The sequence below is a fragment of the Schistocerca nitens genome, chromosome 1 (assembly GCF_023898315.1).
Source record: "Schistocerca nitens isolate TAMUIC-IGC-003100 chromosome 1, iqSchNite1.1, whole genome shotgun sequence".
Lineage (NCBI taxonomy): Eukaryota > Metazoa > Arthropoda > Insecta > Orthoptera > Acrididae > Schistocerca > Schistocerca nitens.
This window is the reverse complement of record NC_064614.1, coordinates 780,494,726-780,509,153: the sequence shown is the minus strand read 5'-3', so window position 1 is coordinate 780,509,153 and position 14,428 is coordinate 780,494,726. Positions and strand designations below refer to the sequence as shown.

General features: G+C 44.9%; 1 protein-coding gene and 1 pseudogene across 1 annotated transcript in view; one reads left to right on the top strand and one right to left on the bottom strand.

Annotated features, from left to right (window-relative positions):
- LOC126203490 (acid sphingomyelinase-like phosphodiesterase 3a) overlaps positions 1-14,428 on the bottom strand; it is a 1,221,386-nt gene that overhangs the window by 234,654 nt on the left and 972,304 nt on the right. The window lies entirely within an intron of this gene.
- LOC126212709 (5S ribosomal RNA) lies at positions 292-409 on the top strand (annotated as a pseudogene).

The window sequence follows — 14,428 nt, the reverse complement described above, 5'->3', positions numbered from 1 at the left end:
CAGTGTGAATTAAAACCACCTTTACTTAAGCAACAAGGGTAATACATGACAATGCCCTGAGATGCGAAGCTGAATCCAAGTGTCCCGGCCGTTTGCCCTTGATCAAATGGGCAGAATCTGGAGTGGAGCTCGTAGAGCCGGACAGCGCCTGCTAGAGGGCGCTGTCGTCGGTGTCAGTATCGTAGTTCCAACCTCCGCCGTGGCATCGTAGCTATCGATACCACACAAAGAGCTCGGCACACCCCTATCGTAATTTGTAAAGCGAATTCCACTTTCGTTAATTAATTCTCTGGCAACGGCCTTGCCGCAGTGGATACACCGGTTCCCATGAGATCACGGAAGTTAAGCGCTGTCGGGCGTGGTCGGTACTTGGATGGGTGACCATCCAGGCCACCATGCACTGTTGCCATTTTTCGGAGTGCACTCAGCCTCGTGATGCCAATTGAGCAGCTACTCGACCGATTAGTAGCGGCTTCGGTCAAGAATACCATCTTACGACCGGGAGAGCGGTGCGCTGACCCCACGCCACTCCTATCCGCATCCTCTAACGAGGATGACACGGCGGTCGGATGGTCCCGGTAGGCCACTCGTGGCCTGAAGACGGAGTGCTTAATTAATTCTCTGGTACAATAAGTTGTTAACAGTTACTATTCGCTAGAATTTTTGGCTTGTTTAGTATGCATAATAATTATCAGTATCGTTAAGTGTTAACAGTAGAGACGAGTAAATTTTCTTTGTGATTTCCTTATATATGTTTGTAACAGCATCTATATTTGTAGAGGTTCAAGACTCTCATTGTAATGTGGCATGTAGATAATGTTCTCGACCTCAAAAAGATGAAATATCAAGAAAACGGCGTTCAGTCGAAATGACTAGCTTCCCCTGAAGACGTACATGTGTGTTATTTGTTAGCTAATTTCTTGGACAATCTTTCGAATGATGTCACATTTTTTTATAAATGATGGGAACAGTAGATAAAACAGGAAATAATTCGGACGTCTACGTTTTTCTTATTGTTTTTAGTACTGACAGACATAATCTTATGATTATGTGCCTTTATTCTGTATTAGTTTTATTCTGTGACATGGCCAATGTTTGACCCTCAAAATAATTTAATTTTTGTAAGTATCACGATTTTCCTTATTATGAAATCATTAGATTGATGATCTATTTCGTCCGCAGTTCGTGGTCGTGCGGTAGCGTTCTCGCTTCCTACGCCCGGGTTCCCGGGTTCGATTCAAAAATGGTTCAAATGGCTCTGAGCACTATGCGACTTAACTTCTAAGGTCATCAGTCGCCTAGACCTTAGAACTAATTAAACCTAACTAACCTAAAGACATCACACACATCCATGTCCGAGGCTGGATTCGAACCTGCGACCGTAGCGGTCGCCCGGTTCCAGACTGTAGCGCCCAGAACCGCACGGCCACTTCGGCCGGCGGGGTTCGATTCCCGGCGGGCTGAGGGATTTTCTCTGCCTCGTGATGACTGGGTGTTGTGTGCTGTCCTTAGGTTAGTTAGGTTTAAGTAGTTCTAAGTTCTAGGGGACCGAAGACCATAGATGTTAAGTCCCATAGTGCTCAGAGCCATTTGAACCATTTTGATGATCTATTTCAATGTTCAGTGTATGTCCGTAAGGGTTAATTTACAGGTTCTGAAGAAGATACCATTATTGGCATCGAAACCTCGGTAAACTAAAAAAAATTAACCTAGCAACTGAAGGCTGAATGTCTTATTGTCTGAGCATCTCCAATGCATTCGTACTGGTCCTTTACTTTCAACTGAAAAGCTGCAATCCATTCGACTGGTCATCCTACCTGTAGCTAGCGCTCATGGTAATGTCACACTTTTATTTGTGTGAGCGTCAGAAACAATTGGATTTTCTTGTGTTCATTTGCTGATGCAATATCTTGTTATTTATGATTAAGGTGATCTCTTCCTGATATAATGATTCGCCATCTGTGACCGCTTAATACAACACGAGTAGAAAAATAACAGCAAATCCATAATATGAAAATATTCAATACTATAATTACCATCTATCATTAATACTAACACGACACCCCACCCCCTGCCCCCATAACGCACAAATTGCTGGTAAGTGTTAGGGTAATTTTTACGACTGATGACTGATTTGCGTAAAATAAACAGTTTTCGCTAATAAACAGTAGAGTATGCGCACAAACTCTGACGATAGTCTTTCAGGGCTACATAAAGGTCATGTATGTGGCATCAAATGCTGAAAATATTTCAGAACCCTTCCATTTCACCTAGGTCTTCACACTGTGACCTAATATTCCGTATACAGCGTACAAACTAATTTGAAATAGGCATTGGGACGCTTCGACTAGACAGAGGTGCATGCCAGAATTGCTCTTGTTTATTCCGTCGAAGAATGAGATTACCTGAGTGTGTGATGCAATCAGCGGGGTAATTTCCATTGACGAGTAACACAGGGCGCAAGTGTTGTGTAGTGGGCCGACACATTTCCGATATGTGAGCCAATAGCGCGCTGAGCTCCTCCCGGGCCTGCCGTGCTGTGGGATGAGGGGGAGGGGGTTGCCCCCATCCCCTAGGCCACACTATCGACACCACTCTCAATTACGGCACACCGCTCTGCGGGCTTCGATTAAAGCTTCGCCGATCAACTACGCGAATGCTTGCGGTAATGGAACTTCTAAAAGTAGGGCATGGAGCAATCTCATTTTTCAATCTGAGAACGCGAGGCTCTAACTTTATCTGTCTCTGGCTTTTCCTGTTTCTCGTCACTCTGGCATTCTCAATCTCTCCCCGTCTCTTTCCCTCAGTCCCTCTCTTCTGCCCTTAGGCTGGCGAATGCTACTTCCGCTACTGACACCACACCTTGCAGTCGATCCATTTCAGAAACAGGGATGTTTATTACTCGTAAAAGCACTGATTTTGTATCTGGCTAGGCTACACTGGAAAGTTATGAAAGCACTGAAAAAATTGTGTCCAAAAATAACATCACACTTAAGCGCCTCCAAACATGATTACCGTAAATGTGAGAAACTTCTATATCTTTTACCAATACACGTTCTCAGTTTTAATAATGGATTAAATATTAAGTAAATATTAGGATTCCACAACTCTTCAAATTTTCAAAAAAAATTATTATAACAGTCTCAGCAGCAAATAGTCATACTTGACCACTAGTCGCCAGCCGCGTTGGACGAGCGGTTCTAGGCGCTTCAGTCTGGAACCGCGCAGCTGCTGCGGTCGCAGGTTCGAATCCTGCCTCGGGCATGGATGTGTGTGATGTCCTTAGATTAGTTAGGTTTAAGTAGTTCTAAGTTCTAGGGGACTGATGACCTCAGATGTTAAGTCCCATAGTGCTCAGAGCCATTTTTTGACCACTAGTCTCGGTCACATCCTTAGATCTGATTGATCACGTGTAGTGAAAATTCAACTGTCCTAAAAAGGCTTTGACCATGTACATTTGTAACACTTTTGGGTGTTCATAACTAGTGAATTATCCGATCAGAAGATAATTGCCACTTGAGACCGAAAGTATTAATGAAATATGACTGTTTGTGACTGTTAAAATTGCAAACATCAAAAAATAATTAATGAAGAACAGTGAAATTTCGGGAATACATTTGTCTGGGAAGCATATCTAAGTGATTGCAAGGTCACAGGCTAATGTAAGCGCGAGGACGGCCATTGCAAATGTAAAGTGCTGGAACATTAACAGCTGGTGTAACCGTCACAATGTTGAAATGCAAGCACGCAAGCGTGCCTGCGTTGTGCTGTACAGGGGCCGGCTGTCAGTTTATGCGATGGAGTTCCATGTCCGTTGCACCTGGTCGGGGCATAAAGGGACAGTTAACTCCGGTTGTGGATTTGTGGATGACGCTGGATTAGTCGTCCAAAGATGTTCCGTATGTGCTCGCTTGGAGACAGATTTGGTGATCGTCGAGAAGGCCAAGGCACTGTGTCGAAATTCCGTAGAGCATGTTGGGTAACAATAGCAGTATGTGGTCAGCGTCTTCCTGTTCATGAATGGCAGCACGACAGGTCGAATCTCTATGATGACGGACAGACTGGCAATCAGGATGCGTCGGATAACCGCCAGAGTGCTCCTGTTGTCATAAGAAACGGCACCCCAGACCATAACTCCAGGTCCACGCAGACAGGTTGGTTACAAGCCCTCAGCTGGCCTCGTAAGCAACACATGGCAGCTACTATCGCCGAGGCGCAACCAACTTTCCTCATGAAACGCAACAGTTCTCCACTCTGCCCTCGAATTAGCTCTTTCTCGACACGACAGACGTCACAAATGACAGGTTGAAACTGTGTCTGTGCCGGCCGCGGTGGTCTAGCGGTTCTGGCGCTGCAGTCCGGAACCACGGGACTGCTACGGTCGCAGGTTCGAATCCTGCCTCGGGCATGGGTGTGTGTGATGTCCTTAGGTTAGTTAGGTTTAAGTAGTTCTAAGTTCTAGGGGACTTATGACCTAAGATGTTGAGTCCCATAGTGCTCAGAGCCATTTGAACCATTTTTTGAACTGTGTCTGTGGACCTGGGATCGAAGCTGTGAGCTTTTCTAGGTCCGCAAGACAAAGGACCCACGTTTCCGTCACGTTTCGACTCACTGTTTTTATCTGTCAGGGAAGCTTAGAATCAGCGCATGCTACCCCCCAGGGTTAAAATTTGTTCCAGAATTCGCCACACTGTGGCTACGACATTCTCCGCTGTATCCTATCACGCAAGAATACTAGGCCTCAAAGGTATGCAGCACTTCATGCGTTTTGGAAGGCAGGAGAAGAGGTATTGGCGGAAGTAAAGCTATGGGGGCATGGCATAAGTGCTACATTGTTTGTTCAGTCGGGAGAGTACTTGCTCATGATGGCGAAGGCCCGATTTATGAGTCTCAGTCACACCATTTTAATCTGCCTAGAAAGTTTAAAAAATTAGCTCTCACTTAGTTGCATAGTGGATATTCATAATTTAGGGAATATTGCAGTTTAACCCCCTACAGTTAAGTGAAATCGACGACGGCATTGGTTGTTTGTGGAAAGGAGAAATGAATCGACTTCCCTGTGGGTCCGTTCAAGACAAAGGGCGCATCTAAAAGTGTTCTGTTTGTAGAACACAGAAGACTGCTCGTGCTTCTTGTTCGAGAGCTAGGCATTGCGACTGTGCCCTCTGTCGTCTTTGCGTCGACGTTGATGTTTAATAGTCCTCCAAGCCCTTCATGATGCTAATAAATAACAATGATTAGATTTGTAATGCACAGACGCAGACTGAACAGACGGATGAAAATTTGTACCAGGGTCAGGATTCGGACCTTGGTAGCCTGCTCAATGGACAGATGCACTGAGCGCTGCGTCACCGTGGCAAAGTGCTTTGCACAATTGCACAGACTTCCCTAGCACGCCTCTCTCCTGAATCCAGATTCCCATATACAACTCAGCCCACGATTTGTATTTCTGGGTATCACCAGAATGTAGCACTGCGGGGAACAAATTAGCCGCATACTGTAGTCACGCACGGAAGAGATATATCAAAGAAACATATATTGAGCTCCGTTTCCCAAGAAATTGGTACAGCAATCACGTACCCGCATATGTTGCAGATCTGCCACTTTCCACAACTGCTATGTCAATTAATTTTTCACTGAATACTACTTCAGTGGCACATGCATATAAGACCATGTTTTAACGAGCTTTCTCAACAATGGATCGTGAGGAGCGTACGGATCACGCATTCTGCCATTAGTCTCCAAGGCCACCTGATATGCTTTTGCGGAGGTTTGGAAAAGACACCGTCAAGCGCCTCTCCTTCCAACAACTTCGGGTGTACTGCAAACCTCGAGAACGTACGTGACGAATTTGACCATATAGTGGATTCTCGTCCGTCAGGTTCAAAATGGTTCAAATGGCTCTGAGCACTATGGGATTTAACATCTGAGGTCATCAGTCCCCTAGAACTTAGAACTACTTAAACCTAACTAACCTAAGGACATCACACAGATCCATGCCCGAGGCAGGATTCGAATCTGCTACCGTAGCAGTCGCGCGGTTCCGGAATTAAGCACCTAGAATCGCTCGACCACCTTCGCCGGCAATTTACTCCAAGTTTCTGTCTGTATTCATATGGTAATTGTAACCTTGTCGATTGTCCTAGAAACATCCTGCTTATAGGAGTCAGAGAACTACAAATACAAGTGCTGTACAATAGCGTGTCCAGCTATACACAGATACACCATCATGTAGCGAACGGACCATAGGCATTTCTAAAGCGGTATTTCTACATGAGCGACCATCTTATAGTGGTACATGAAGGCGGCCTTTTGCCTTTCATTTGCACCGTTACCGAGGTGAGAATTGTCTGCAATTACTGTTTTCATTACGTTCAGTCTGATTACAAATTATCAGAGATGAACATATTACGCTTCAATTGCTTTCTTGAGGACGCAACAATCGTCAAATCGTCGGTATAATGAAATTACATTCATGCATCGATATTACACCACCACTTAAATTGGCAATGGGACTTATTTGCCCAATATGTTGCGCATTCAAAATTACTTTTGTCTACTCTTGCTTGGTATTAGATGTAACGAATCTCACATATTCTGTCGCGAGCCCCGTCAGTCCAAAAACTGTCAGGACGGAATTAATAAAAACATAAAAAATTTCAGATGGTGGTTTTAATGTTTCCTGTATTCTGCCTATCCTCCCTCTACTTCAGTGCAACGCACAGTGTGTTCATTCAACAATGAGAGACTGTAAGAATAGTCATTCCTTAGGATGTAGTTCAACACTTGCCTTACACTGGCTTGAACGTCAGTTCTGTCGTCAAAGTGTTGACACAACGTGTGAATTTCTACTCTTTGTGGTTTTGTCGTACGGTTCAAAAATGGTTCAAATGGCTCTGAGCACTATGGGACTTAACTACTGTGGTCATTAGTCCCCTAGAACTTAGAACTACTTAAACCGAACTAACCTAAGGACATCACACACAGCCATGCCCGAGGCAGGATTCGAACCTGCGACCGTAGCAGTCGCGCGGTTCCGGACTGCGCGCCTAGAAACGCTAGACCACCGCGGCCGGCTTTTGTCGTACGTTAATAAGTCTTGTCACCTTGGGAGATTTTTCAAATAATTTAGATTTCAACCCAGTCGTGACTGATGTCCACGCGTCGTTGTTTTTTCTTTCGGGAGCCACCCCATTTTTCTCATGTTCAAAACATTCTGGAGATTGTCTTTAACACTTGACTTAAAGATGTCGCTCCACTGCGATTTGTGACACAACAACATTGACAGGCTACAGCTGCACGTATAGCACTTTACATCGCTTAATGGCTACTGAGTATCGAAGGTACGTATTTTGTTTACAGTATAGAAGTTTGGAGACGTCAAAAAAAAATGGCTCTGAGCACTATGCGACTTAACTTCCGAGGTCATCAGTCGTCTAGAACTTAGAACTAATTAAACGTAACTAACCTAAGGACATCACACACTTCCATGCCCGAGCAGGATTCGAACCTGTGACCGTAGCGGGCGCTCGGCTCCAGACTGTAGCGCCTAGAACCGCACGGCCACTCCGGCCGGCTTGGAGACGTCTGTCAATTCGTAATGCCGATGGACATTCGAGACATAAAGAAATGAAAGGAATTCTATGAAGGAGCTATGCTGCTGAAAATGAATATCGGTTAGAACTCCCAAAAGCACATAATGGAAGGTAATTTATTTTATTTTCTTTCTTATATTGAGCGCCAGAGCCTCTTGCTTATTAAAGGACAATTCCTTTTCCAACACACACTGTGATGTTACAGTTATTTATATCGTGTGTTCAGCTGACTTCCACAGTGAGCCATTTTTAAGTACTTGCTGATATCCTCGCAATTTACAATCACCCTATGTGGAAAATTGGAAATTTGTGATAAGGTCATATGGGACCAAACTGCCGAGGTAATGGGTCCATAAGCTTACGCACTACTTAATCTAAGGTAAACTTACTCGAAGGACAACACACACCAATGCCCGAGAAGGACTCAAACCTCCGACGGGGGCCACCCTAAGTGGGTAAATACATTATACGTCAGTCATTTATATATATATAACTGCTGTTGTAGTGGACTCGAACGAAAACAACGTTTCAAAAATAACGACTGTTTAAATGAAGCATTGTCTAGTGACTTGTGTTTGCAAACATGAATCGCTCAGGACATTACTCTCCATTTGCTGATTTGAGAATCCGATTGCTAATTGGAAGCTAATATGGAGGTATTTGTTTTTCCCGTAGGATCGCAGATATGCTCAATAAGCGACAAATTAGATGATCGATTAGCCTACTCAATAATCTGTACAAGATCGGGCAGGGCAGTAAAGAATCTGTACTTTTTCAAGGTGGATGTGGTGTGAGACACAGTGTGAAGTATTGAATTTTGATGGTGAAATATACCAATGAAGAGTATGACAACAGGGTATTCCATATTTTACAGTTAGTGGCCTGATAATCAGTTACCTACCTGTGGCTGCCATGGTGTTTATTGACCACCCCAAACAAAAGAAAAGCTCAACGCTGAACATACAGAATGCGACTCCTTGTGTCTCTTGACTGTGGCTCCACAGTGTGCAATTCTGTTGACTGCGGGATGGTGTCAGCCGTGAACGACATTTTGGAACTCGGTATTTAAGTCTAGTTCCCAGTAACTTCATCCCAGTGGTACGTAATGAGAAAAAATTAACTTCATTTAGCATGTAGGCACGCCATGAGGGCGCTGATAATTATACCTGCGACTGAAGAAATACTTTTTTTCCATACGTTGATACAGTTTCTCTAATGGCTATATAGGTGGCGCAACTGCGGTATCTCGATTGAGATTCAAGCGCACGGACAGTTCACACCAGAGAGGTGCCTGCCGGGGCTTGATTGTGAAAGAGTCTCTTTGATCGCTGGCTGACCTAGCTAGCCGTAGAGGACCGTTCGCCAAATTTGGATGTCGGATCTTTACCCTGAGTAGCGTGACAAAGCGTACTGGAGAGTCTCCGCTTCCCTCTGCCTGTATGGTAGGGGGCTGTACTCTAGAGTGCACTGACTTCGGTGCTCTTAGGTAACGTCTCCTGGTTTATACTGCCGGCCGTTATTTGCCAATGCTCTTTAACCGGATCAGCATCCCAGTAATAAGAACGTGCCCGAGTTAAACATTCACGTGTAGCACTGGTACGTGCTACTTCTAAGTTTAAGTTCTTTAAAATATTTTTTGTCACTTAACTTTGAGTGCTAATGACATGCTTTATGTGCGCTGATGGTACGCGTATTTTTCTGCTTTCTTCAATTTCTTCTTGTGGGGACAACACATTTGTTTCTTTTGGGTTCCATAGTCAGAAAGAGTACAAGTGCGTGTTGCAACCTTCGTCTAGTATATTGTATTTTGTTTAAAACTGGAGGCCCGTGTGATATTTGCTATTTACTTGTTGTGGTATATATATTCTTATTCTTATCATTATTAAATAGATAGCTCTGTTTGTTTTTCGTAAGTTAAGGGAAAAGTATTATCTGATATATTTACTGTTGATATTAAACTTTGCCTCTGTGGTAAATAAATAAATGTGTTTACAGAACACAGCTCCCAGGTGTAGCTCACTAACGTTTATGTAGTGTTTACACGCTTCTGTACCAGGTACTACTATCAAACCATTCTACAAGCGAAAATTCACAGTACGCAGATAAAACATTATTTGCGATAAAATTACAATTTTTTTTCTAATTGATAGCTAACGTATAGGCCAAATAACAGCTTTGAGACACACTGTCCATGACGTCTGCCCGGATTTCACCCGGCCGCTGTGGTCGAGCGGTTCTAGGCGCTTCAGTGCGGAACTGCGCTGCTGCTGCGGTCGCAGGTTCGAATCCTGCCTCGGGCATGGATGTGTGTGATGTCCTTAGGTTATTTAGATTTAAGTAGTTCTAAGTCAAGGGGACTGATGACCTGAGATGTTAAGTCCCATAGTGCTTAGAGGCATTTGATTTTTCTGACCGAATTTAAGTTGTCATCTGTCTATTCTTGAGAGACTTTCAAACAATCCTACTGCCTTCTCACGATTTTATCTCACTGGAAGGGTCCATTTCTGTTATTCTTCTGACACCGTTGTCCTGAGTCAACCTCATAACAACTATTCAGCGATCATTGTGTGACAGCCAACTGTATGTTTGGGCTCCGCCGTTAGATGCTGCCGGGACCCTCACGCCAGTGATTCGGCCTTTCTCAAAGCCCGAAGGATCATGGTAGGCTGCACGTGTGTTTCCAATGCAGGTTGTGTGTTGCGATTTGCACACGAAAAGTTCCAGTGACATTAGAGACATTATGTGGTCACAACTTACTTTCGCCATTATCTGTAGGAATGATATTTGCTTATGTAGTGAGCGTAAGCATCGCCTGCAGGTAGAACAGCGACCGTAAGGAATAAAGAAAGTAGACTACACACATTCCACATACGAATTTCCATTATTACCAGCTTCCTTCATCAGGCGCAAATATCTTCAGAGAATTGGCACCCAATAGTGCGCTGAGGCCGAGCGGTTCGATGCGCTTCAGTCCGCAACTGATCCTGCTACGGTCGCAGGTTCGAATCCTGCCTCGGGCATGGACGTGTGTGATGTCCTTAGGTTAGTTAAGTCCCATAATTCTCAGAGCCATTTCAACCATTTTTTGATTAATGGTGGAGATAGCTGAAATTGCACACATCAAAAAAGTTTTTCATCACCCCGATTCCCAGAACTCCTGAAGATAGATGTTGACTGTGAATATAGTATCACAGACACAGTCCCTTTGACTGTTCAGAGAAGTCACTAGACCAGTCCAAAGATGTAAACAACCATGCGTGTTCAGCGCCTATTTAAGAAGGGGGTCCGACAGCCGATCAGTTTCAGTTATTCCACCAGGAAGGAGGTACTGCAGTGGATGATGGCTTGGAGGAACAAAATGTTCAAATGTGTGTGAAATCTTATGGGACTCAACTGCTAAGGTCATCAGTCCCTAAGGTTACGCACTACTTAACCTAAACTATCGTAAGGACAAACACACACACCCATGTCCGAGGGAGGACTCGAACCTCCGCCGGGACCAACCGCACAGTCCATGACTGCAGCGCCTCTGACCGCTCGGGTAATCCCGCGCGGCACTTGGAGGAACACTGGCAGCAACGCCACCATGTTGAATAATGCTTTTCGTGAAGCCACAGGACGTCCCAATAGGGAGCATGATGCGTAACTTCACTCCCGACGCCCAGGGCGAGGTCCATCCTTGCAACCACGACACCGTGCAGCGCGGTATAGATGAGCCCAACAACAAATCGAAAAGACCGCTCTGGATTGGCATCACGTTATCTTCACCGATGAGTGTCGCATATGCCTTCAACCAAACAATCGTCGAAGACGTGTTTGGAGGCAATCCGATCAAGCTGAACGCTTTAGACACACTGTGCAGCGAGTGCCGAGAGGTGGAGGTTCCCTCCTGTTTTGGGGAAGCATTTTGTGGGGCCGACGTACGCCGCTGATGTTCATGGAAGGCTTCGTAGCGGCTGTACGACACGTGAATGGCATCCTCCGACCGGTAGTGCAACCATATCGGCAGCATAATGGTGAGGCACTCGTCTTCATGGACGACAATTCGCGCCCCAACCTTACACATCTTGTGAATGACTTTCTTCAGATAACGAATCGCTAGATTAGAGTGTCGAGCAAGTTTTCCAGACATGAACCGTATCGAACATGCCTGGGATAGATCGAAAAGGGCTGTGTATGGACAACGTGACCCACCAACCGCTCTGAGGGATCCACGACGAATCACCGTTGAGGAGTGGGACAATCTGGACCAACAGTTCCTTGATGAACTTGTGGATAATACGCCATGACGAATACAGGCATGCATCAATGGAAGAGGACGTGCGGCTTGTTGTTAGAGGTACCGGTGGGTACAGAAATCTGGACCACCACCTCTGAAGGATTCGCTGTATGGTGGTACAAAATGCAATGCGTGGTTTTCAGGAGCAATAAAATGGGCGGAAATGATGTTTATGTTGATCTCTATTCCAGTTTTCTGCACAGGTTGCGGAACTCTCGAAGCGGATGTGATGCAAATTTTTCTTGATGTGTGTACAAGACGAGCGACGCACCACCACCACACCGCCTAATGATGAGTCATGAGCACCAGGTAGAACCACACGAACGATTGTCTTTGAAGTATAAGAGTAACGCCGTCCGAGGGGGGTGGGGGGTATGAAAGGGTCGCCAGTTACCACATTTTTATAGTGTGGTGCTGTTCTGCAGTGTAGTGACTCATTCAGCGATGGACACTTACCAGGAGAAGGAGTAAATGGTTCATAACCATGCGCGACGCATGAGTCAACGGGAAAGCAACCGAAGATTACTACAGGTGACATCAAAACAATGAAGTTTAACGGAATGGTTCAAATCTACAAGCAGCGTTCATGACAAAAGTCGTCCTGGACGACCACGCAATTCTGAAGATGGCAGGAGCTGACAAATACAAGAATTATCGCACAATCAGCATAATACATCCCGCATCGAAGTTTATGACAAGAATAAAATACAGATGAATGGAAAAGAAAATTGAGGATGTGTTTGATAACGTTCAGTTTGGCCTCAGAAAATGTAAAGGCACCAGAGGAGTAATTCTGAGGTTGCAGTTGATAATGGAAGCAAGACTAAAGAAATTCAGGGCACGTTCATGGGATTTGTCGACCAGGAAAAAGCGTTCGACAATGTAATATGGTGCAACATTTTCGAAATTCTGAGAAAAGTGGTGGTAAGCTGTAGGGGGAGACGGGTAATATACAATATGTACAAGAACCTAGAGGGAATAATAAGAGTGGACGACCAAGAAGGAAGTGCTCGTATTAAAAAGGGTGTAAGACAGGGATGGAGCCTTCCGCCCCTATTGTTCAACCTTTACATCAAAGAAGCAATGATGAAAGTGAAAGGAAGTTTCAGGATGGAATTTAGGTCAAGATATATCAGTCATACTATTCGCCGATGACATTGCTATCCTGAATGACAGTAACGATGAATTACATGGTGTGCTGAATGGAATGAACATTCCATGAGTAAAGAATATTGATTGACATTAAATCGAAGAAAGATGAAAGTAATGAGAAGTAGCAGAAATTAAAACAGCGAGAAAGTTAAGAACAGAATTATTGGTGACGAAGTAGATGATGTTAAAAAATTATAGTGCCTAGGCAGCAAGATAACCAACGGCAGATGGAGCAAAGAGGACATCAAAAGCTGACTAACACGCAAAAATAGCACTCCGGGCCAAGAGAAATCTACTAATATCAAACATAGGCGTTAATATAAGGAAGAAATTTCTGAGAATGTACGTCTGGAGCACTGCATTGTATGGTAGTGAAACACGGACTGTGGGGAGACCGGAACAGATGATAATCGAGGCATTAGAGATGTGGTGCTACAGATGAATGTTGAAAATTTGGTGGACTGATGAGGTAAGGAATGAGAAGATTCTGTGCATAATCGGAGGGGAAAGGAATTTGTGGAAAAACTGACAAGGAGAAGGGACAGCATGATAGGACACCTGTTCAGACATCTAGGAATGACTTCCATGGTACAAGAGGGAGTTGTAGAGGGAAAAAACCGTGGAGAAATACAGAGATTGGAAGACATCCAGTTCATTATTGAGGACATACAAATCCTGTGGTAGCAACACTTTCACAGTTATGGAAGCTACAGAGGCACCATGGCTCAATATTTCTGCGGCGGACAACGACACGATGAGTTCCTGCGACGTCGAGATACTGCACGTCGCCGAGAAGTAGTCGGTCGGGCATGATATTGTGATTTATACCATGTCTTTAGTCACCTCTGTCTACAGCGTCGATGTCAGACATACATTACTGAAAATACTGAAAATAGGCTGACGTAAGGCTTAAATCAACGTGTCCAGCAGGCATGGAAATACCGGCGTACTAAGATGTTCGGTATAAGTGTTCATGGTATAACACCTTTAGTTCCTGACCGTTATAATTTCTCTTACTTCCTTCTGGCAAAACAGGAGGTGAGTCCGAGAAAAGGAGTGACCTCCTTAATCAATGCTCCCAGCTTGGTGCTGACTAATTCATAAGTCCTATGTTCGCCAGTTGGTCAATAACTCCCAGGAGACAAATGCGGGCCTCCAGAGAGGAAAAGCAGAAGCCGGCCGCTTGCTACAGGCGTCGCGTTGGCCTGCTCGCTCCCAGCCAGACCGGAACGGAACGGAACGCATCTCTGCAGGCCAGGGCAGGGCATGCTGGGCCAGCCTTTTCCCCGCAGAGAGATCCGATAAAGGCGATAGGACGGCCGGCACGGCACGCCAGCCGGCGGCGCGGCGCCGCTATCGGCACACATCGCGCCTGCGCAAACACATTCGATTTCACTGCCAC